The sequence below is a fragment of the Varanus komodoensis genome, unplaced genomic scaffold (genome assembly GCF_004798865.1).
Source record: "Varanus komodoensis strain SLA01 unplaced genomic scaffold, ASM479886v1 scaffold1, whole genome shotgun sequence".
In the NCBI taxonomy this organism is placed as follows: domain Eukaryota; kingdom Metazoa; phylum Chordata; class Lepidosauria; order Squamata; family Varanidae; genus Varanus; species Varanus komodoensis.
In genome coordinates, this window is record NW_025335268.1 from 23,436,844 (window position 1) to 23,461,553 (window position 24,710).

Genomic DNA, 24,710 nt, shown 5'->3' on the forward strand with positions numbered 1-24,710 from the left:
TAACAAGCACACAAAAATGTGCAAAAACATGGTATAGTCGATTGATAAATGCAAACTAAAATATGTACATTTTAAAAATGTGCACAAAACTATGCATATCTGCCTGGCAGATATGGTACCAGAATAGAATCAGCCCTCAGTGAGGCCCAGCTGACAGAAATACCAGCCCCTAAAAAGGCTCACGGGTTGCAGAATGGCTGCTACCCCAACAGAAGACTCATCTGCCTCTAAAGCCCATCACCAGGTAAAAACACTCAGGAGCAGCCAGTGCTTGCTGAAACAGGTCTCAAGAGAATGCAGACGCTCTGTAGCTGATATCAGTCCCATCCCTGCTCTCTAGTACATGTTGGCAGCCTGGCCATACACCTTCGGTTAGGAGACGAACGCCCAGCATGTGACTTGGTTCATTCTTCTAGACCCACAAAGCAGCTTTGGAGATCACTGATCAGTAGATCTCACTGCGGGATTTGAGACGGGTTTGAAACATTGCTTTGTGTTTGCCTTAATCCCATCTACTACATAATCTCAAAACGGCTTTAAGTGCCTGTTCATCCCTGTAGAACATTTCCTGTCATGACAAGCATCTGCTCTGTCATGGGTACTGTTTAACCTCCTCATGAAGCCAGCGAAGTTGTAGACTGGGGTGTTCTCATATTGCCAAGCTTTATTTTTCCATTTTTAGCTGACCGATGAAACAGCAGTTTTAATATCAAAGTAATACAATTGGAAGAACCTGAAACTGAGGTTGAATACAGCTAACATGGAAAGAATGATAGCTGAAATGCTCACTGATTTCAGGAAGAGGACTTGTCAGTTTTCAGTGAGTTCACGCTTCCTCTTAAGGGACAGCTTTGTAGCCTGAGGGTTCATGGACCCATACAGTAAGCTTTGCTCCTAGCAACAGCAGGGTCCAGCAATACTTCTTCTGACGCAGTGTGCCCTATGTGGGACTGATCTAGAAAACAGCAGGTTTTGTAAAATTCCTCTCATAGCCTTTTGATAGGGACTGGCTACAGCAAGGACAGAGCCTGCTGCGGTAGCCTGAGCTTCTGGTCACAGTGCAGGACACTGATATTGAAACACTGAGAGCTGGTGCTGCATAGTGATCTTGGCCCTGGGTTGGGGCCCTTCACTCAGCCATGGAGATCACTGGGTGTCTTTGGGCCAGTCACTAACTCTCAGCCTAACATACCTCACAGGGTTGTTGTGAGGATAAAATCTCCTCCTATATTTTTATGTACTTATTTTATACTGATAATTTTAATTTTATATTTGTAACTCAGTGTATTTTTTGTATTTTTGTATTTAATGGTAATTTATTATGTTCTATTGTATTTCAATGTATTTTATTGTGTTGTAAGCCGCCCCGAGGTTTCGGCAAGGGGCGGCATAGAAATGTTATAATAATAATAATAATAATAATAATAATAATAATAATAATAATAAAAAATGGAGAGAAGAACTATGAGAGCTGCCTTGAGTTCCTCACATGCAAAATGGTAGGAACTGGCGATGAGGATGCTGATATTGTCTGTCAGGTTGGCACAGGCTGTGTATTATCTATTAGGTTTCCATCACCTTCCAGAGATTTATGGGTGAGGCTGCATTGGAAAGAGCACACAGCAGAAAGATATTGCTATCCAGGTAGCCATCTGTACTTTCTAGAGCTTTTCCGTTTATTTCAGATAGTCTCACTTTAAGTTTTTTCAGAGGACTACATTTCTATGAAGCATTTTAAATGAAACTAAAACACTTATATTTGTACTGCCTAGAGATTCCCTGGAGATGGAAAGGAAGTAATTAGGTTCCAAAATATCCAGCCTACCTCATTTTTCTCTTTCTTTTAGTTCTTCCTTGTGCTTACGGTTTACTGTGTATACCTGCTCAGCAAAGTAAGGCTGAAGTAAAACCTTGCTTGTATTTCCATAGGCCATCCCTGATGGAATCCTGACATCAGATTACTTGATCCTCTATAAATCAGTACCCTTCTGCGTTGCTAAATGGTCCTGTGTATACACCTCAAGATTAGAGACAATATAATTCATGCTCATTTGTTTCTCATTGCTGTGAAGCATTCAGTGATAAAATACAGTGTCTGGGACTCATCACATTTTCCCCCTACAGGTCTGAAGCATAATTTTAGTTACAGTATAATAAAAGAATATATAAATAAGGAAATGTTGATCTTGATTGCACTAAGCAGGGTCCAGTGTATACGCAGAGACTAAAGGAAAGAATTTTAGCAGATGAAAAGAACTTTCATTCATTTGGGAATATACTAATTTCCTAAGACAATCAAGTTCTTTCTTGCAGTTTTCTTTCAAACATTTTGTTTGTTTTATCTCAAACTTTGTAGTTCTTCCCTTCTCTAATCTACCCATCTGTACAGAACAATTTAAATGTTACCTGGCTGAAACTTATTTATTTATATTTTCAGTCTTTTCCTTCCTGAAGGTCAGGGTAGCGTTTAAAAAAAAAAAATCCAAAAAACAAACACATAAGCTTTAAACTACATAGAATAACAAAAGACCAAATTAGCAGAATAAAAGTTTCAACTCTTCTCACTTCAATGCTGACTTTATTGCAGCCATTACTAATCTATTCTCTGCTAAACCACCCTAAATGCTTCTAGAAAGGGCATTTCCTCCATACTGTGATGGATATAAAGGGCTTGATCCATTAAGAGCCATACAGGTGAGTCCAGCACACCTCATATAAATGCAGAAGGGACTCTAAAAAATCAACAAATCCCTAGAATATGACTAGAATGTGTACTTCAAAGAGAACAAGTGGTCACCTTTGCACTAGCAGCAATTTCCCATTAGGCCTTGCAGGCCACAAAGTGATCTAGCTGGCTTAGCAATCTCCAGCAACTATCCAAAGATCTATGGGTATTTCCACAGGCAAAAAAGCTGGAGTGGACAGATGATACCTTTATTTCTATTTTTTCTTTAAAACTTGTTACATAAGTGTGTTGCCTCTAAAAAGAAACTGAAAAGAGAGTAAAGAGTAAAAGCAAGTAAAGAAAGTGAAAATTTTTAAAGAATTGTACGTACTTCATAAGTGCATAAAGCCGCAAGCACTATAGGACAAGAAAAATGAAAATAAATCAACAGAGAAATATTGCTGATACTGCTCAAAAGGATTCTGCAGTACATTATTTCAACACTAATACTTGGATCAATAATATAAAGTGCCATAGCTCAGTCCCAGTAGAAAATTCAGATTACTGGGAGCCACTTGAGTGGATACAAGCAAACCGAAGCACTTCACCTACCCAGAACGTCTGGCATGGTCTCAACTCAGCAAGAGCTACCAGCCCTCAAGTGTCAACAGAAAGGAAAGGAAAAAGCATTTAGCAGTACGAAGCCACAGCAGCAATGCTGGAAGAGGGGAGGGGAAGAGAGATTGTATGATACAACCTGTTGCCATTTTCTATCTCCAGTTACAACACATGGTGTGCTTAACACACTCTTCATCCTCCTTCATGAACAAAAGACTGCTGCTTATCTCAGTGATGTAAAAGGCAGAATCCATTGCATAGATGACATCAGTCACGGCTTGTAGTTCCATCATGAGAAGTCAAGTTAAGCAATTTTTACAGCAGGCAGGAGTAGTGGTCTGGCTGTAACATCTGGTTATTTACTTGTCCATTTAATCCATTGCAGCTTGCATGCAATTGTTCAGGGGTTGTTGTCAGAAGCAATATTTGAAAGACATTCTATTTGTTTTGCTGTTATCTGGATAATGCTCTTGCATTTTTATTGTTAGGTTCTAGCATGAATTATTAGAGGACTTAGAGGTATGCACTGACCACAGGATTAGACTTGGATCCTGATTTTATGTCTTGGAAAATGGACCAACTTGGCTAGTACTGAACTAGAGGCTGTCTGCTTCAACTTGAGCACTGAACCCAAGTCAAGATTCAGAAATCTAAGGCTTTCTGTCTCCCACTGACTCTCCTAAGAAATAAAAATGGCTATAATTTTTGTTCTGTTTGGAAGTAGTACTTGAAATTGCAATCATAGTAGCCATGGCTAGATCACTGCTGGTACTTTCTGAAAAGTAAGAGCTGAGGGTTTGTGGGATTGATATTTTGATTCCCGCCTCCAATAACTCCTGATAGTTTGTATATTTCTTGGCAGAATTGGACAAAATAAGCTCTTGGGGATCAGTCTTGCCAAGTTTCAGATAAATAGAAGCAGGAATTCTTGTGCAAGAACAGCCTTTACATTTGACGTAATCCCACCAAAAGACATTTTGATCTGTACATGTTCTTTGTTGCCATTTTTATGAAAATAACAAGCAGTATAGAGGTGGCTCTCAGTGAGAAACCTGCAATAATTTGAAAGGATAGGTATGAGGGTTTATAAGGAAGGGGAATGCACACACTTTGGGTATGATTTGCTCCCCTTGAGGGTTTTATTAAGTATTTTGTATGAAAAAGGCAAGCATTGTAGAGGTGCTTCTAGGCAACAAACTTGCTGATTTTCAGAAGGATATATACAGAGGAAGGGAAAGCTATTTCAAAGATCCCCCCACCCACCCACACACATATTAAAGCCTGGTAAGGTTGGAAGAATGTCCATCTCATCGTCCTGTTCTTGCCTTTTTCCAAAGCACATTTTTGGAGAATCTTGGCAAAACACTTTCTATGATAAAAAGCTGGACCTGTCAGTCACTTAACCCATTTCCCTCCCTGATCAGAATTTAGCAAAACAAAAGCAAAAGAGACTATTGTTTGGAGAGTGGCTTTCCGCCTTTCTGAAGCCAATTTGTAAAGAAGGCCTTGCACAGTGCTCAGTACTGGTACTTGTCCCATGCTTTGACCTGGGAAATAGCGAAAATGGTCCCAGGGAAGCCAATATTTTATTATTTTTTTATTTAAAACTTTTGTATGCTGTGCTTTATGCCATTGGCATCTTGGGATGGCTAACAATCCATAAGATTGAAATACAATAAAATCACAAGTATAAATAACATAATTCAATAAAAATTTACATAAAGGACAAAATCAAAGCGACTGTTCGACACAATTAAAATATTAATTTTTTAAAATAGTGATTAAATAAAAGGGTTTTGACCTGGCACCGAAAAGAATATAAATTCGGCGCCAGGCACACCTCTCCTGGAGCACATTCCAATATAGCCACACCTTTGGCCAAATCCAATGCATATGCTTAATGAATCATTCAATCTTTGTGCATATTTATTAATGAGAAGTTTTAATTGCCCTGTTAATTTGTATGACCTTAATTTTATTGTACATTGTAATTGATAGTGAATTATTGTGAAACGTTACTTTGTTTTATTATATACACTCAGCCCTGGCTTTCCCAGTCTCTCAGCCCCTGCAGTAGTAAATGAAACACGCCCTGTGCTTCCTCTTACACTGCTGCCACAGAGCATCCCATTTCCATTCCCTTTGTTGCCACTGCACTGACTGTCCCAACTGCCAGGCTTCCAAGAGTGTGGCCAAGGCCTTGTGGTCTCTGACTGGACTGCTTCTTCTGGCTTCAGGGGCAGCATAGCTAAGGGAAAGGTGGAGCACGAGATGTGGGGAAGCAGGAGGCTAGTGGCTGCTTCAGGGAACACTGCCAGCTGCTCTCTCACTGCAGCGAATTCTGGGAAAGCTGCTGTCCGGGCCCTGCAGAGCACCTGCCGGAAGTGGGCAGCGGTGGTGGTGGGCCCTCCCATGTGGCCGGGAGGAGAGCAGTGCAGTGTGCGTCCCTCCCATTGAGCTGCCTGATGGGGGCACCCCAGTCTGCTTCATGGTGGGGCCAACCCTGTGGAAGCTCTTCTAAGCTTGCTGTGAGCCACCTTGAGTATGGCATGCCACGGAAAAATGGCATGCAGTTCAATTGACGAAGTTGAAGCCAGTTATGGAAAGGTATAAAGCCAGTCTGTTTCTGAAGGGGAAATGGGTGCTTGTATTCTTTTGGGGCTCTGTCTTGAGGTTTCCTTTCTACTGAACAAATGAACAAGCAAACAAACAAGAAAACTTTGGCTTGCAAGAAACATGCCTTAGCTTCTGCTCTAAATCTCCAAGTTTGTTAAGATTACCTAAGAATGAATTAGAGCCTTTCTACCTGAGGCTGTTAATCACTGCATCTACTTCCAGCTTCCTCTTGGAATTGAGCTCCACCTCTACAAACAGATGGTTTCCTTTCCTGCTTTTCCTCTACACAGCCTCCAGCTGTAGAAGAATAGCGTGAATGCACAAGTCTTTCTTTCCCTCTCAGAAGCCGCATCCCATTTTCTCTGCTTTAAAAAAAAACCCAAGGAAACCAAACTGGATGATCATGACTTTGTCTAAAGAACTAATAAACAACCGTGGGGAAGGAATCACAAGTGCACCTCTCAAGAAATGCCCTGTGTAGAAAAGCTCTGGGAGAGCTATAGTACACTTTTTTTTGAAAGCTTGCATGAGATAAGAAAATGTCTAGTAAACACAGTGGTGCCAGGCCTGTGCACTTTCAATGGCAGAAGAGTGCATATAGTTCAGAGAACGGTTTATAAGTTGGGTTATAAGGACATCATGAAAAGGGGGCATGGTTTTGATTTGAATATGTGTAATCATCTAGAAATACAAAAACTGATGTTTTCCCTACAGTAAAGCTCTGGATAAACATTTGGTCTGAGATGGGGCAAGGGAGGAAAGAGAAAACAAATTGTGCCCATTCACCATTTTCCACTGGATACGACACTTGCACTGGGTTTACATGTACAGAGGCCACTATGGAGGCCTCAGGTGAAAGGAAAAAGGCTGACAGATTCCTAAGCCACAAAATAAACAAAAAACTAAGAACCCAATCAGTTAACAAACAAACAACTAATGACATCTCTTATCCTTAAGTCTACCATTTAAATTAGTGATTATCTGGGAACTTTTTAATGTTTCATATGAACATGCATACCACCCTTCTATGGGGACAGGAAACAATTTCACATGCGCTATCATGTCAAGATGGGTCTTCTATCATTTATTCTTTTGAAAATTATCCTGGTTTTTTTTAACAGTGCCTCCACAAAGTTACTAAAATGATAAAAAATAAAGCAGAAAAGTTAGTATAATGCAACACACATCAAAAGACTAGATGCCAGTATTTAATGGCATCCTCTTATTCTGACATCTAGTCTTTTGTGGTCATTTGAGTCTATATTTTAGTGGCAGCAGCAGGACAAGGGATGCTACTTAGCAAGACCAGGTTCATGCTCTCTACATACTGTTGGACAAGACCCTCTCTCAAGTGGGAGGAATTTTGTGGGAGAGAATTCGAGATGCTGGACATCATATGCATGTGGACAAGGAATGAGTTTCAGGAGAAATACTGTGATGCCCAGGGCCTTCTAGTCTATAGCAATAACGTTACACTGATATAGGTTTTAAATAAAATGCTATAAAATAAGAGGTATTTTTAGTATAAACATTTCCAATGCAGGCATCTTGAGTAAACAAGCTTATATAAATTCAAAGACATAAGTTACTGATTAAATCAGCCAAAACTTCATACACCTATACAGTTTGTTTATAAAATTTGTGCAAGTTAAATTCTTAGAGAACAAATACATTTTGTTTGAGTCAGTGTGTCGCCTTCTTGTCTGGGGAAAAGGGAAAAAAAGAGAGCCCTGTGCTGTAATCCTTTCAGAATAAAATGTTTAAATGCAAACATGATTACCATTGTAGACTGTTTAATCTAGAGAGATTATATTGCAGTTCTATTTTTGAGAGGTTTGTTGATATGACCATACAGAGCCCTTCAGTGCTTATCTTAATTATTTAGATAAGATTTATTTTAGTTTTGCAAGTGATAAAAAACATGGGTGAAGAAAATAGGAGGGTCTGGTGCCTACCTTTTAAAAGCCAAATATCCAGAGGATCCTCATGCTACCAAATCTGTTCCCCAGTGGACTCCATGGGACGTATCTTAGCATACTAAAATATCTGACAAGGCAAGCCAAAGAATATGTCATGCCTTTCCAAGCCAGAACAATTTCATCTCAGCACAGATTTCATTCAGTATGTATTGGTGGCAGGGATCTACCAAAGCAAGAGAACTGATCCAAATGTTCCAGATGATAGCTAAGGAAGCTCTGGGATCTGATAGTCACTGAAAGCATTACAAACGAATGGAAGAATTGTCTTTAAAATGCTTTGGGCAGAACACAGTGTTGAATAGGATCTTATGAAACAGAACACACATGGTCTGTGATCTGATGTCCCCTTTTTGAGTTTTTTGTGCTTCCCTTGGTTTATCTTGCCAAAACTATGGTCAGGATCCAAACAGCCATGTGTATCTCACTCAAAGGAGGAAGATTTCTAGGAGCTGTTACTGCAATATTTTTGCAATATGCCCCCCCCTCGCCAAAGGAACCTGTGTAATTCAGCTTGGTTTACACAGAACTAAAACTGCAGTCCGATGCGTATTTCCTTAGATGCAATTCCCAGTGACCAGAATTGCATAGTCACAGAGGGTGAAATAAGCTACTGTGGTTTATTTCTCTTCCCATACGTGCCAGTAACATTTATATAATTACCTTGGCAGCATGAGGCTGCTTACTGTGGTGGCTAATAAGTCATCCAGAACCCTCCTAAAGCCTATGACTATGACGTGGTTTGTTCACTGTGGGTAATACAAGTTCACATTACTCTGTGCCCCAGGGGTAATTATGCAAATCCCCTATTTATTTATTTATTTTCTATACTGCCCCAAAACCCAGAAGGTCTCTCTGAGTGGTTCAAAGAGGCAAAAAAACAAACAGCACAAAATAAAATTAGACCACCATGGCTTGTTTTCCCTCTGTGATTGTGAAAAACTGAGCCCGTGGGTTCAGTGGCATTCATTCCCTGAGAAGTTTAAGTGGTTTTTAAATCTAAGTCCCATCTCTTCACAAAAATAACATAAACTAAAATAACATGCCCTCTAAATTAATTCAGGGGTGGGCAGAAGAGAGATCAGGATGTACTGGTAGATCTCTGGGTGATCTGAAGTAGATTGGCAGGGACGTCTACATTCCAAAGTTTATCAATAGCAGCAACAGGTTTCTCCCATTATGCAGTTGAAAGGAACAAAGCTTGGGATGACCAGCAGAATGGTAGACACTTCCATTCTGTTCTGCTACTGAAAGCAAATTCCAGGCCTCAGAATCCGTACATTCTAAGTATGCATTTTGCACCAGTTCTTGGATATCACGGTTCTAGTAAACAACATGAAAATCAAAGGGGGACCCAAAGGCCTGAAAACTTTCTTCCCTGAATCAACGCATGATGTGCGGAACTGACTCTGGGTATGAGGAGGTGTGTGGGAAGAATTTTCAAATGTCTGAAGAGCCTTCATCATAAAACTGGCAACTAAATATATTTTCTGCTCAGCAAGAATATATAGGATGGCTTTGATGTATAGAATTGTTATTATTTCAATGTCATAAGAAAAAATAAGCCCTTTTCCATTACAAAGTATTAATAAATGGGGCTTTTAATTTAAAATCAGGTAGGAACAGAAAGTAGGTTCACAATACAAACTGCTGACACTTAGCTAAATTATGTCGTTGGTATAACTCATGGAGTTATACCCTAACCCTAACCCTAAAGATCTATGAAGTAACTTAAGTAAATTATTTATCTATCTATCCTTTATTTATTTATTTATTTAAGACTTTTTAATACTGTCCACTCCTGAAGTCTCACAAGGGTTTGAAAGTAGACAGAGTAGAGCAAAATAAAACACAGCATCCTAATTAATTCCTTGCAATAAAACCCATATTAAAATGCAATCAAACTTAAGATATTGGGAAAATAAAAAGGTTTTAGCCTGGCGCCAAAAAGAATAAAGTGATGATGCCAGGTGAACCTCTCTGGGGAGCATATTCCATAACCAGTGTGCCACTGCAGAGAAGGCCCTTCTCCGGGTAACCACTGGCCTAATTTCCTTCAAGGAGGACTCCTGGAGAAGACCCCCCACCCCAGATCTCAAGGGGTGGGCAGGCACATATGGAAGGAGACACTCCTTCAGTTAACCAGGTCCTCGGCCATTTAGGGCTTTATGGGTCATCACCAGCACCTTAAATTGAGCCCGGACATCAATTGGTAGCCAGGGTAGGTGGTAAAGGACTGGACCCTGTTAATAACCTGGCAGCTCTATTCTCAACCAATTGACGTATCTGGACCGTCTTCAAGGGCAGCCCCACATAGAACACACTACAACTGTCCAGTTGGGAACTTACCAGTGCAAGAAACGCTGTTGCCAGGCACTGCTCATTCAGATAGGGATGCAGCTGACAAATCAGCCAAAGCTGAAGGAAAGCACTTCTCACCACGGCTGTCACCTGGGATTCCAGGGACAGCTCCAGGTCAGGGATCACTCCCAAACTGTGCACCCTGTCCTTTAGAGGGAGTGCAACCCCATCCAGAACAGGGCTAGAGACACCTACCTGGGAGACTAGACCGCTACCAGCAGGACCTCCATCTTGTCTGGATTAAGCCTCATTTTATTGGCCTTCATCCAGTTCATCACCCTGGCCAGGCATAGGTTAAGGACAGGCACTGCCTTACCTGGATTAGACGTAAAGGAGAGGTAGAGCTGGGTGTCATCAGCGTACTGGTGATTCCGCAGCCCAAACCTTCGGATGACCTTTCCCAGCAGTTTCACGTAGATGTTAAAGAGCATGGGGGATAAAATGGAACCCTCTGCCATGGTGCAGGGCCACAATGCCACAGCACCACCTTCTGGAATTGGCCAGTCAAGTAGAAACAGAAACACCGCAGAGCAGTGCCTCCAACCCCCAACTCAGCCAGCCTATCCAGAAGGATACCATGGCTGATGGTACTGAAAGCCGCAGAGAGGTCCAGGAGAAACAACAGGGATGTACTCCCCCTGTCCCTCTCCCTGGACAGTCATCATAGAGGGTGACCAAGACAGTTTCCATCCCCTGACCAGGCCTGAAACCAGCTTGAAATGGATCCAGATGGTCAGTTTCCTCCAAAAGAGCTTGAAGTTGCCCAGTCACCATCCGTTTGAGCACCTTGCCCAAGAATGGGATGTTAGTCACTGGTCTATAATTGGCAGCCATCTCTGGGTCCAGATTCACCCTCTTCAGGATGGGCGTGATCACTGACTCCTTCAAGGGAATGGAAACCCGACCCTCTCTCAGGGAGACGTTATCTACCTCCTGGACCCAGGTACCCTGTCCTTGGCTTTGGTGAGTAGCCATGAAGGGCAAGGGTTGAGTAAACAGGTGGTGGCAGGACTAGTCCAAGCACCTTGTCCACATCCTCAGGCTGCAACAATGGAAACTCATCCAACAAAACTGATCTAGACAGCACTCTGAACACTTTCCGTTCAAGTGCCACATCAGCTATGGAGTCCTGCTCCTGATGAATCTGAGCAATTTTATCCCTAAAGTGCTGGGCAAAGTCGTCACATTGAGCCATCGATGGTGAGATAGGATCATTTTTTGGCCCAGAAAGTAACAGGCCCCACACCACCGGGCAAAGCTCAGCTGGACAGTACTGTGAGGATGCAATGGTGGTGGCGAAGAACTCCTTCTTTGCCACCCGCACCGCCAAGCATAGGCTCGATAATGAGCTCTCAGTTGTATTTGGTCAGATTCAGCATGGGATTTCTTCCACCTACACTCCAGTTGTCTCCCAGCCTGCTTCATCGCCCACCACTCAGGCGTATACCAAGGTGCTGCACAGGCTCTGCATGGTGGGAGAGGATGCTCATTTCTCCATTCCACAAATCAACTAAGGCATCAACAGGAACACCACTCCTATCAACCAAAAATTCCTCCAGAGCCCTCAGGAATCCATCAGGATCCATAAGACTCTTGGTGAGGACCCTATTAATAGGTCCACACCCTTTCAAAGGGAAAACTGGCCCCAAGTTAAGTTGTGCATTATGACAATAGTCCCATTAATATATAAGCAGCTGCATTATCTTCTCTGTGTGTAGTGCTGTAAGTAGATGACAATTTTGCAAGGGCATTTATTGGAAGGTGAAAGGTGAAAAGCTTGGGAAAAGGTATATACCTGAGCTGTATCTGGAACACTGGCCATTCAGTAAATAAAGCTGTGTCATCGCTATCTACATGTAGCCAACTATGTTCCCAGTATGATAAATACATTGTAAATAACCAAATCATATTTGGATGCATGATCAATGTTTAGAAGTACTGCTTCTTCCCTTTTCATGTGGTGGTGGCATGCTGGAAGAATCACCCTATGGGGAGGAACTAGAGCTTCCTGAGACAGCCGACACCAAGGAGCCAGCTATGACAGGAGACCTGGGAATCCTGGACTCTCAGGGGCAGAAGACCATGGTTCCATCCCCACAGGATAAGGCCAATTGCATCTCCGAGGCAGAGATGGACATTGTGTGCCCACCAGGTCTCCAAGGGCAACTTGTTGCTTCAAGAGGCAGGCTGCGAGAAGGAGAAGCTCTTGAATAGAAAGGAAATATGAAGAAGAGGACAAGGGTGAGAGTCAGTGTGGTGTAGCGGTTAAGAGCGTGGGACTGGGACTCAGACGATCTGGGTTCTTGTCCCCGCTCAGCCATGGAGCCAACTGGGTGACTTTGGGCCAGTCACAGACTCTCAGCCCAACCTACCTCACAGGGTTGTTCTTGTGGGGATAAGATGGAGGAGGAGAGATGATGTAAGCTGCTTTGAGCCCTTTGTAGGAAAAAGGCAGGATATAAATCGCAATATAAATAAATAAACAAACAAATAAATAAATGGGACTAAAGGAGCTTGGGCTAAAGCAAAGTCCAGCTGAGCCTTCAGATACAGCAATACGAGCTTTCAGCATCAGTCTACATATTGCTGGCAACCATGTCCTTGCTTATCTCTAGTCTCTTATATCTCTGACTTTGGTCTGTGAGTGCACTTTGCCCTCCTGACCTTGCCCTCGTGATGGAGCCTGCTCCAGCCATAGCAGGACAGAGGGCGTCACCTCCCACCCTCACGATAGCATTCGAATCCACCATGAAGTTCAATATGTGACTCTGGACCAGACTCTCAATGTAACTCCCTCACAGGGTTGTTGTTGTGAGGATGAAATGGAGAAAAGCTGCTTTAGGTTCCTTTTAAGAAGAAGAAAGGTGTGGTATAATAATAGTAGTAGTAGTAGGAAGAGGAGGAGGAGGAGATGCCACAAATTAAAAAGCTCTATTGTACCACTTTCAACTTGGAAAAAAATTATTTGTATTCAGCTCAGGAAACTCTACTCTTTCTTATTTCATAATGGAACTCTTGTCAAAAATGGTAAAAAATTCTGGTGACATCCTGGGGAAATACTTCAGCTAACCCAGAGCCTGGTTTATACTAAACAGCAGCAGATGTATACATTGAGGGTGTTTACCAATCAGTACCTGGTGCACTAAGGTACAGCCAGACATTACATGTAACACAGACCTACTGATTCTTCATATCTCTTTTATTTCGCTTCCCCATAAAGCCAACCCCAACTCTTATCATAACAGAACATGGGACATGGGATCAGTGTGCTGTGTGTTTTACCATTGCCTGTTGGAGGTGGCATATCACCAGGAAGAGCAGAGACTACGTCATACAAAGGTGTAGCTTTATGCATAGTTAAGATCTAAAAAGGTTTAGAAAGTAGTTAATTAAGTAAATGCTAGTTTTCTGTTTGAAGCTCTGTGCCAATTAGAGATTGAACCAACATTTGGAATTACCTGGTTTAGAACATAAATATGCCCATATGGACAAATGTGATCTCGAAGTCAGATCTAGAGTTCCAGTCCAGCATTCTACCCACTACGCTACATTGTCTGTTGCCGAAACTTAATTATTAAGAAACGCTATGAATAATTATGAAGTTCTTTAATATTAACTCCTTTCTATCTGGTTAAGGAATGTAGACATTTATGGTGTGAACTACATAGTTAGATCACTGTAACAGCCAGTGATTTTGGTGAGTATCTTCCTTTTGTTTAGGTCAATTCTCTTGACTGTCTCAATCAAATGTTTATGTGTATAGGTTTCCGCACTGGGACCAAAGACTGTCTTTTTTTCCAGGTATGTTTATTTTGATATAGTGAAGAACAGTTAAATTTCCAAATGGCTCCTTCTCATGGCTGGTAATGGGAACTAGAAACCCAAGAGGCATTATGATACAGCATATGCTTGGGTCTAGTGTGCCTCAAGGACCACATTCTCCCACATGTATCTACCTGAGTAGTTCAGAGGCCCTTCTTGAAGAGCCATCCTCAAAGGAGGTGAAGGGGGTGGTGAATAGAAGGAGGGCCTGCTTGGAGGTTGTGCCTTATCCTTGGAATCAGATCCCCAGAGTAGTTTCTCTGGTACCCTCACTACAATTATTTCATTGCCAGGTGGAAACCGTATTATTTTCCAGGTATTTTAATCAATTAATTGAATTGCACTGAATTAATTTTAATTGTAGATCAATTGATTTTACTAAAAAATATCGATGACTTGAATGATTCCTTGAATGCATGTGAATCTGAATTCTGAGTACTAACTCAATGTATTGCTGAGAAAATTCATGTGGCTAATTACAGAAGGATTCACTATATTTTTTTCTTTTATAAAAAAAGAAAAATCAAATGCTTTTTATGTTAGAAGTCTGGGCATAAACATTGCAAGCTTTAATACACTAACTCAGAAATGGACTGAGAAGTTGTCTCCAGTATATGCCTAAAACTTCTTCAAACCATTAAGTATAATGTCACAAGTTTTAAGTTTAACCAAAAAATGTCTGCTCTTTATATTCCTACAAAAAGAATGGGTGTCAAACGAAAAGTAGTAATGAAGATGCCATCATGATATTGTCCAGATGGAACAGTGATGATAATCGTAACAGTTGAATTCACTAAAGAAATAATGTTTCTCAAAACATTCATGGTTGAAAAATGCAATAACCTTGATCTTGTCACAGCAGGAATAGTTGAAACAATCACAGAAAACTTTCTGAAATGGAGGATATTACATACAAGTGAACACAGCAGTTAGTAATATTTTTCCAGACATCTATTCTTATTTATACAAGTTAATGTAGGACTTATATTCATTTCCATATGGAAGAGAAATACTATGTCCAATTTTGGTATGGTAACAAGAGTGATGTTCATTACTATTACTATTATTACTATTACTAGTGGGGGAGAAAGTCTTCAATTATGTGTGGTCTCTTAAAAAAAGATTACCACTACCAATAATGAAAGCATTACTTTATGGTGATCAGCACATAGTTTTTATTCTTAAGTGCCACCAGTGGTTGATCCTAACCACTGTGAGTTCAAGTTATCTACTTCTCTCACGATAATGCACAACCATTTTATTTGATCTTGTCTAAGTCAATACCATCCTTGAAGGAAAAGTGAGTTTCAAATTGCAGCTCTTCTTTACTTAAGAACACAGTTAAGGAATTGGTTTCAGCTCATATTTTGATCAGGATTAACCCAATCCATATCTTTTGGACCAAACACAGACTCACACACAAACTGTGGTTGAAGCTGAACATTTCTGATCCGGCAACATGCTTGGTGAACCAAAACAATGTGTTCAACAGCATGAGTACATTTGAAAAATGAACATGAACAAATAGATACTTTTGAAAAACATGTTCAAATAGGCTTTAACCAATGGGAGAAGAATGTGTCCATCTCAAAGATGTGCACAATTGCCTGCATTATATATTGCATTATATGTGCTTCTGGAGACTGCCCAGAGAGCTCTAGCTATTGGGCAGTATTAAAACAATAGCAATAATAATGAAAAAAACCCAAATCTTGCAATCTCATGCAGACTCCATTCAGAATGAGTTTCTAGATGGTATTTGGAGAACTCCAGTAACTTTATTGCTACTTTGCTCATGCAGTATGAGCAAAATACTGCAGTACTGCACCAGCACTAAGAAAGTACAGAGTGAGGATGCTGCATGGAAAGAGAAATTATTCACAGGCTGAGAGGGGTTATTGAGAGCTACAACCCTTATTGCTCCAGATCAGAGTTTAATGTTGCATAGGAGAAGAACCTAGCCATTTAAGTACACTGACCACTAGCCATCTGGGATGATACTGGGAGGAAGTGTCAGGAAACTGAAGCTGCCATGATGCAACTGTGGGCCCACCATGTGATCTGAGTGATTAGCAGGTGGGCCAATCCTCAAGGTGGGCTGCAGCTTGAAATGGCACCCCAAATGTAATGAGAATCTCTTATCGGGAAGCAGGGAACGTAGCTCTGTTTAGCCCTGCGACAGCTCCTACCCGATGTCCCCAGTGCCTGCAATGAGGATTGGTGAAAGAAGGATGGAAGAGTGCAGTTAGCTAATGAATCAGCAATATTGCCATGAGGAAAACAACACCTCCACTGAAACCAACTGCAAAGGTCAGCAAAATTCCTTCCCTTCCTTGTCAGCTAATCAATGTATATACCCAGAAATTAGGATGGGTGAGAAAGAAAGTGAGCGGGGCAGTTCAGTGGGAGAAGGCTGCCCCTCAAGTCTGCTCCAGAGAAGCCAGCCAGCACATCCCGTTGGCTCCTGGCACTGCCCTGATCTGCAACTGCCCTAAGGCCAGTCTGTAAGTCCCAGCTGCACAGTGAGGAGGGGGACTCTGCCTGGTTTCTCCCTGGAGGCCAAGAGTGAGGAGGCAGTGTGGATGGGCAGCTGCCAAGGTCCAGGGCTTGGAAGAGATGCAGCCCACCCCCTATCTATGCCCCTGCCACCCTCCTGCCCCCCCCCCTTGCCTCTCCTGCTGCTCCCATTAAACTTGCCTCTTGAATAGCAGCAATTCGAACCAATCAATCATTGCCTTTGGACGACATGTAGCCAATGAGAGTATGGGATCATCTTTACATCACTTCTGTGCCCTGGTTGGTTAAGTTCCCTCCAAAGGCACCATCTGATTTGTTCAGATGGCTGCTATTCAAACCCTAAGTTATGCAAACTATTGAAAACTATGTGCAGAGCTGGGTGCCACCTGTTTGGCAGTGGGGCTGGCTGGAGCAGCAGGAAGAGCTGTTGCCCCCCGCCAGGTAACAAGAAAAGAAAAAAAGTAGCTGGTTGGGTGGGCATGGATCACTGGCAGTGCCAGGGATTGGTTGCGTTTTCCCATGGGCTGGGGGATAAGGGGCTATAGTGGGTAGATTAGGGCCTGTGACAGACGGGCAAGTATTTGGTAGCAGCAGAAGTGTAGGTGCAAGATTAAGGTGCAGTGGCGGGTAGGTGAGTCTGCAGTAGCCCAGGAAGTTGCACATACACTCCAAACCAAGATAAAAGTTTGTGTAAAGCATGCATTTTAGGAGTGTGGCAAACCGTTTTGTTCTACATCCATGCTTTCTGGCACAAGCTGCAAATATGCGTGCATGAATGGAACAACTAAACAAGCCCCAAACTGCTTCACCCGATCAGTCCCTAAGTAGCCATGTTCTCCAGAGCTCAGGCATCTCTCTATGGCACGTATACTAAGAGTTAACATCTCAGTCTGCATTTGTGGCAAGGGCTTGCAGCAACTATCGTACAAGAGTAAAGCATTAAGGAGAATTCAGGTGCCTGCCCGAATCCCTGTTGAAAGTAAGCACCAGAACCTTGGAGTCCACTTCAGGAATACCCAAGAGATAACATGTACCCGAGATGCTTTTGGTATCATTTTAACACACACACACACACACACACACACACATTGTGACACAAGCTGCTTTTGCAGTTTCTACAAATGTTGCTGTGTCAGCAAAAACACACCCTCATGGAGGTTCATTTGGCTTAGTTGTGGGCTGAAAACTTCTATTTTCACAAGACTATTGTTTTTCTTTATTTCTTTTTTATATTTATAAATACAATAGCTTGTGAGAAGGGCTGGTGGTGGTTGGTTGCTTTCAGGACACAGTGAATTCCTAAGCACTTTGGGGTGGAAAAGCTTATCTTTCCGTACATAGCTGAGGTGGCAAGCATTTGTCTGTTTCAATGTGTTGCTGCATTCTACTGCTAACATGGTAGCATCTTCATATCTTATATTATTTATGTGATTTCCACCAATTTTCACTCCTTCCTCTGATAATAACCAAATTCTTATGTTCTGCATACAGCTTGAACAAATAAGGAGACAAAATTACCCCTCCCCCCCCGATACCATTCTGTTTCTCTGTATTCTGCCCTAACAGTAGCTTCTTGACTATGATACAGGTTACGCACCCGGACAGTCAAGTGCTGAGGCACACTCATGCTTTTCAGGACCATCTGTAGCTTCTCATAATCTACCCAATCAAAGACTTTGCCCTAGTCTACAAAACATAGACTGGTCTTCTGAAATTGTTTGGTTTGCTCCAGCAGGCATATATTTGTGAAACGATCTCCAGTGTTTCCCCTTTTGGAATCCAGCTTGAACATCAGACATTTCTCACTCCATGCAGGGTAATTTTTGTTGTAACACTTTGAGCATCACTCTGCTTCTGTGGGACATTAGTGCAATAGTCCTCTGATTGCTGCACTCCTTCTTAACATCTCCTTTCTTGGGCACTGGAATGTGCATTTCCAACCTGTGGGCCAATTGTTTTGTTTTCAATATTTGTTGGCATATTCTTGTTAGGATTTGGACTGATTCAGTTCCTGCAGCTTGGAAGAGTTCCTCTGGTACCCTACCTACTGATTTATTCCTTCCAAGTACTTTCATAGCAGCTTTCACTTCACTTTCTGATATTGCTGGTTCTTCCTCATAGGATTCCTCTTCTAAGGAGCCTATGATCTTTTTATATCTTCTTGTTTAATTCTCCTGTACAGTGGTACCTTGGCTCACAAACTTAATCTGTTCCAGGACTCTGGTCATGACCCAAATTGGTCATGAGCCAAGTTAAATTTCCCTGTAAGGCTCAATGTAAATAAGGTTAATCGCTTCTGTAACCATTTTTTTTAAAATAAAAAAAAATGTGAACAAAGTGACAAAGAACAAAGATCACGGCCATCTCCCCCGCAACCCTGACCACAAGCGTGACCATCTCCCCGCCCACCCAGCACGACTGAGACTGCGCCCATCATCCCTGCATGCGCCCGCCATCCCGGCACGCCAGGAGGGGGGAGAGATGGGAGCGATCGTGGGAGCACTGTGGGAGGGAGAGACAGGTGCAATCTCGGCCATCTCCCCCCGCCCCCAGCATGATTGCAGCCATCTCCCCACTTGGGTGGGGGAGATGGCCACGATCGTGCTGGTTGGGGGTGGAGATGGCCGAGATTGCGCCCGTCTTTCCTGCAAGAGCACGTCCATGATCATGCACATCTTCTCTGCACAAATGCAACTGTGATCATGGCCATTTCCCCACTTGGTGGGGTGGGGAGATGGCTGCGACCCAATGCAGAGTTTGCGACCCATGTCCAAATTTTCATGAAATTTTTGTTCACGACCCGAGTTGGTCATGAAGGCGTTTGTGAGCCAAGGTACCACAGTATATTGTTTCCCCATTCTTTTATTTTATCCTAGTCAGATAGTGTGTTTCTCTTGGTCTTTCAGCATTCCTAATCTAGGTCCAAATTCCCCTTTGATTTCTTGCATTTGTGCTTCATCTTTTGTTGTTCTTTTCTACTTGGTTCTTTTTGTCTTTACATGATAGCTAGTGAAAAGTGTATTCAGTTTTCCATTCCTATTTCTAGCACCTTTTTTTATTTTTGCCTGCCCTTAGAAATTGTGGGAGTTTCTTCCTTCATCCATCTAGACCTCTTCTTTCTTTTTGGTACAGGAATTGTCCTTTTGCATTCTTCCTTAACGTATCTGGTTCAACAGTTCAGTCTGTTGAACTGAGTAATGCACTTTTGTTCTTTATATGTACTTTAAACTCATCAGGAATGTTATTTAAATTCCTCAGGAGTGGTCCTATGCTTCTGTTCGTGATTTTTTCAGCTTTACTCTGGTAGAGTAGACATTTTGAACTTGAGGCCATGCAGTCTGTTCCTGGTATCGTTTTGGGACTGAGAATGCAATTTCTCCATCTTTTGCTTCCAAATACATGATCTATCTTATTTCTGAATTGGCCATCTGGTGATGTTCATGCATACAGTCATCTGGGTGGTTGCTCAAAGTATGTATTTGAGTTTGTATTTGTGATAAGCAGATTGTTGGCTCCACAAAATTATAAGAGTTGTACTGCTGCTTTGATTGCTATTTGATTCTGCTTTGTTTCCTACTTTGCATTAAATAATGCAAATTATCTATGATAATTATCTGTGATTCTCGGCGTGTCTTGATTTGGTGTGTTATCAATTTCCTCTTGGACACTTGTTCAAAAGCATTCAATTCCTCCTTCAGCATTTGTTGTTGCAGCACAGATCTGAATTATGATTATATTAATGTTGTAAGCTGTCCAGAGACAGAAGTAATGGATGGCATACAAATTTAATAAATAAATAAATTGACAAGCTTTCATCAAGTTCTGATTGATATTATTCAGTTGTACTTTGCATAACAGCCTATTACTGCATTGCTACATCTTGCCTTAGTATTTGAGCCACTCCATTTCTTCTGAGTCTGTCATTTCCAGAGTAAAACATTTTATGTTCGCCTGACTGAAGACGTCCCATTCCAGTGGACTTTAGTTCACTCACACTAAATACGGTGATGTTTAACTGTTCCATTTATTTCTTTACAGTTTCCAGTTTGCCTTGATTCATACTTCCTTTATTCCGTGTTCCAATTGCATGTGTTGTGCAGTGTCAGACGGTCACCTCTGTCCATGGCACCCCAGACTTCCTTTAGCTTTGATCTAGTCACATCATTAGCAACAGCACTATACGTACTTCTCTTTGCTCTTCCATAGTAGCTGGTTGAATGCCTTCCAGTCTGACAGTCTGATCTTCTGACATGATCTCTGACTTTCTGACACTTCATATTTGTCATAGGGTTTTCAAAGTAAAAAGTATTCAGAAATGCTTTACCATTGCTTTCTTCTGCACAACATTAACCCACATTAGTTTGAGTGTCTCAGTCACTGCCTGTGAAAGAACCTCCTCCAATCTCATCCTGAACTACCACTCCTACTCAATTGCTATCCAATTGCTGCCCATCAGGAGGTTCTCCACCTCCACCTCCATTAGAGATCATAGAATAGTTGAGTTGGAAGGGGCCATGAAGGCCATTGGGACCAACCCCCTGCTGTTGCAGGACACCACATTGCACCATCCCACTCAGATGGCTGTCCAGTTTCTTTGTGAATGTCTCTAGTGTGGGAGAGCCCACCACCTCTCTAGGCAGCTGGTTCCACTGTTGTATTGCTCTGACAGCAAGGAAGCTTTTCCTGATGTCCAGCCTGAATCTGGGTTGCTGCAACTTGAATTGATTATTGCATGTCAATGTCTTCTGCTGATGCGAGTCAGTGGCTGTCCTGAACCAGTGCCTGGCCGCGGTAATGGGCTGAATGAGGGCCAATAAACTGAAGCTTAATCCAGATAAGACGGAAGTCCTGTTGGTGGGCGGTTTGGATCTTCAGGTAAGTGATTCTGGTCCTGTCCTGGACAGGGTAGCACTCCCTCTAAAACACAGGGTCCACAGCTTGGGAGTGCTCCTTGACCCAGGGATGTCCCTGGAAACCCAGGTGATGGCGGTGGTGAGAAGCGCTTTCCTCCAGCTTCGGCTGGTCCATCAGCTGCATCCTTACCTGGAGGAGCACTGCCTAGCAATGGTGATACATGCCCTGGGAACTTCCCGGTTGAATTATTGTAATGCGCTCTACGTGGGGCTGCCCTTGAAAATGGTGCAGATACTTCAATTGGTACAAAATATTGCTGCTAGGTTGCTGATGGGGACCGGTCATTATTCTCACATAACGCCGGTCCTTTATCAGCTACACTGGCTCCCAATTGAAGTCCGGGCCCAATTCAAGCTGCTGGTATTAACCTATAAAGCCCTAAACAGCTTAGGTCTGGATGACCTGAAGGAACATCTCCTCCCCTATAAGCCTTCATGCTCCTTAAGATCGGCGGGGGAGTCCTTGCTCCAGGAACCCTCTTTGAAGGAAGTACAGAGGGGGTCTACCTGGAGGAGGGCCTTCTGCGCAGTGGGGCCCAGACTATGGAATCTGCTCCCCAGAGAGGTCCGTCTGACGCCAACGCTATATTCTTTCTGGTGCCAGGTAAAGAACTTTTTATTTGATCATTATTTTAACAATTAATGTTTTTAGATGTTTAGGATTTTATTTTATTTCTTTCCCCTTTTTTCACAGTCACATTTTATAGTGATGTTTTATATGGTTTTAATAATTTATGTTTTATAGTAGTTTTATATTTATTGTATTTTTATATATTTTGTAAGCCATCCTGAGCGCTTGAAGTGATAGGATGGGGTATAAATGCATGTAATAAATAAATAAGTAAATAAATACATGTGACTGTTACTCCTTAAGATGGTGGGTGTAGCTCAGTCTGGTGTCTCAGCTTTGACCATTCAGCCTTGCCTGACCTGCTAACAGACCAGCCTGGTGAGGCAGTTGGAACCTCCTGGAGGCATATCTCTTGGCTTCTCGGACACTTTCAAACTCCCAGTGTGCATCCATGAGGGGGCTATTTAACAGGTATTTAGCAGAGGATAAACCTCATCCTTGCGTTTGCAGGGGACAGCTGGAAGCTGCATGTGCAGTGTTGCTTTCTAGGTTCTTTTGTGCATCTGACGCTGTGGTTCCCAAATGACCATGGATATGAGTTCCCTGTTCACCCGTAGAGCAGAGGTGCTGAGTATCTTTCAACCTAAACGTTGAATTCAGTTCTTGAAAGACAGATTTCACTGGAATGCAGGACCAAAGCCAAAATGCACACAGCCAAAAAATAACCTGCTGCCCCCCAGCATATTCTAGTTCAAAGATCTTACTCCCAGGTTACAAACCCAGAGAAGAAGTATCTCAATATCTTACAATGGGAAAACAGCCAATAAAAGGAAAGGAAAGGAAAACAGCACAAAACAGTGTGAAAGCACCAAATAATCCAGGGGTGGCCATCGAAGTTTGGGAGCTGCATGCTCAAGAATATGTGTTCAAGCATAGGCTGGACATGCACATGGTAGGCATGTCATGAGTAGAGGTGGCTGGAGCTGGGGGAGGGGGGGGTCAGACTAGATGGCCCGGGAGGTCCCTTCCGACTCACTCTGTTTCTGTGTGGCTCTCTGAATTCTTTCTGTGGCTTGCTGCCCACAGGCACCCACCAGCCCACTTGCAGCTCTCAAACATCTGACATTTATCATTTGCAGCTCTACCATTGAACAACTCTGGCCACCCCTGAAATAATCTATGATTAGAAAAAAAGGGACTGTAGAAGGTCCCAGTTTCGCTCCCCAGCATTTTTGGCAGCCTAGCACCAGGAAAACACGTCTTCAATTTTTCCATGCTTGATTAAGTGCTTCAGAGCAAATAGAAATGTTAGGATATTTAGACTGTGCAAAGATGCATGGAAATGCAGGCAAGTCTGCTTGGGACTAACTTCCTATTCCACCGCCTGTGCACTTTTCTATGCTCATCACAAACTTGATTCACTCTAACAGGGCTTGTCAAGCCCCTTATTATTGCAGGTTTAGAAAAATGTTAGGCCTTCATAAATGGAAGCCCTTCATCAAGAGCATGCACCGAGTACCAAGCCAGAATGAAAGGAAATATAAAAATACTGCAAAGGGCTTTGTAGGATAGAACAATTACTTCCACTTAATCCTAATAGGATAAAAGGTTAAGCATAGTATTGCTTGACCCCTTCAACGACTGACATTCATGCCATATTATTGTTAGCATTGCATGTTAAGCAAGCAAATTTTCAATCAACTTGTGTTGGCTTTGCCACAGACACAGATGTTAGGCGGACTCCTTTGTTCATAAGGTTCTCATTATTAACTCAAACCAAGCTGAATATTTGACTGAAGGAAAGGACCATATCATTGTTTTCAGATTTCACTCTATGACTTAACTGAACTACATCTGCCAGCTTAGAAATACCAAGTACTTCTTGGCGCCAGGACTGGCGCCTCCATCTGTGACTACCAGCCTAAATGCTTCAGCTTGAGGAAGTTTAGTAACCATGAAAACAACTTAATAAAAGCTTAAATTGTGATTAAAAGTTAGTCACAAATTGACAGTGCACACCAACATTTGCCCTGTGTGTAATTTATCCCACAAAATAGCAAATGGAGCTCACCATTAAAATAGGTAGGCTAGAAATGTCAGAAAGATGTTTTCATGATTTATGAAGTCTGCAATGTACTTGAAACCATATTTACTTAATAGGTAAGCTGGCACTACACAGCCCCATTCCATCTGCTTTAAATCTATTATAAGGCCTTAGGAGGCATGAAGAACACAGCAAGTATAAATATAGTTCCACTTTTCACCTTTTTGCAAAGCCATCCTTTAATATCAATGAGGAGGGAGAAATGGCAGACACCCCAAAAGATGCCTCCTAATATGAAGCTTCCAAAGTGATGTTATCAGAAAGTCTTTATTGCAAAACAGGATAAACATTATGAGGCAAAGGAGGATTTGAGTTTTTAAAAGGAAGATGATAATCACAGTGAAGCATACAAAGTGTCTAAATTCCAGTGATCGTTCCTGAAAGCTGAAATCAACAGTGCTTCATTCCAAGCTGACAGGGGACGAGAGCTCAATATTCTGGAAACATCTCCTGCTCAAGCCAAATGAAACGCACGGCAGCCCTCATTCATTTCATTGGGAGTCACATAGGAAACATTCCCAACAGATTATCCCAAAGACCTAGACTT

The 24,710-nt window shown here is 42.2% G+C and overlaps 1 protein-coding gene across 1 annotated transcript in view; it reads right to left on the reverse strand.

The window, feature by feature from the left end:
• The window catches only part of FMN2 (formin 2), a 165,815-nt gene that overhangs the window by 68,439 nt on the left and 72,666 nt on the right, over positions 1-24,710 (reverse strand). The gene's annotated exons all lie outside the window — the stretch shown is intronic.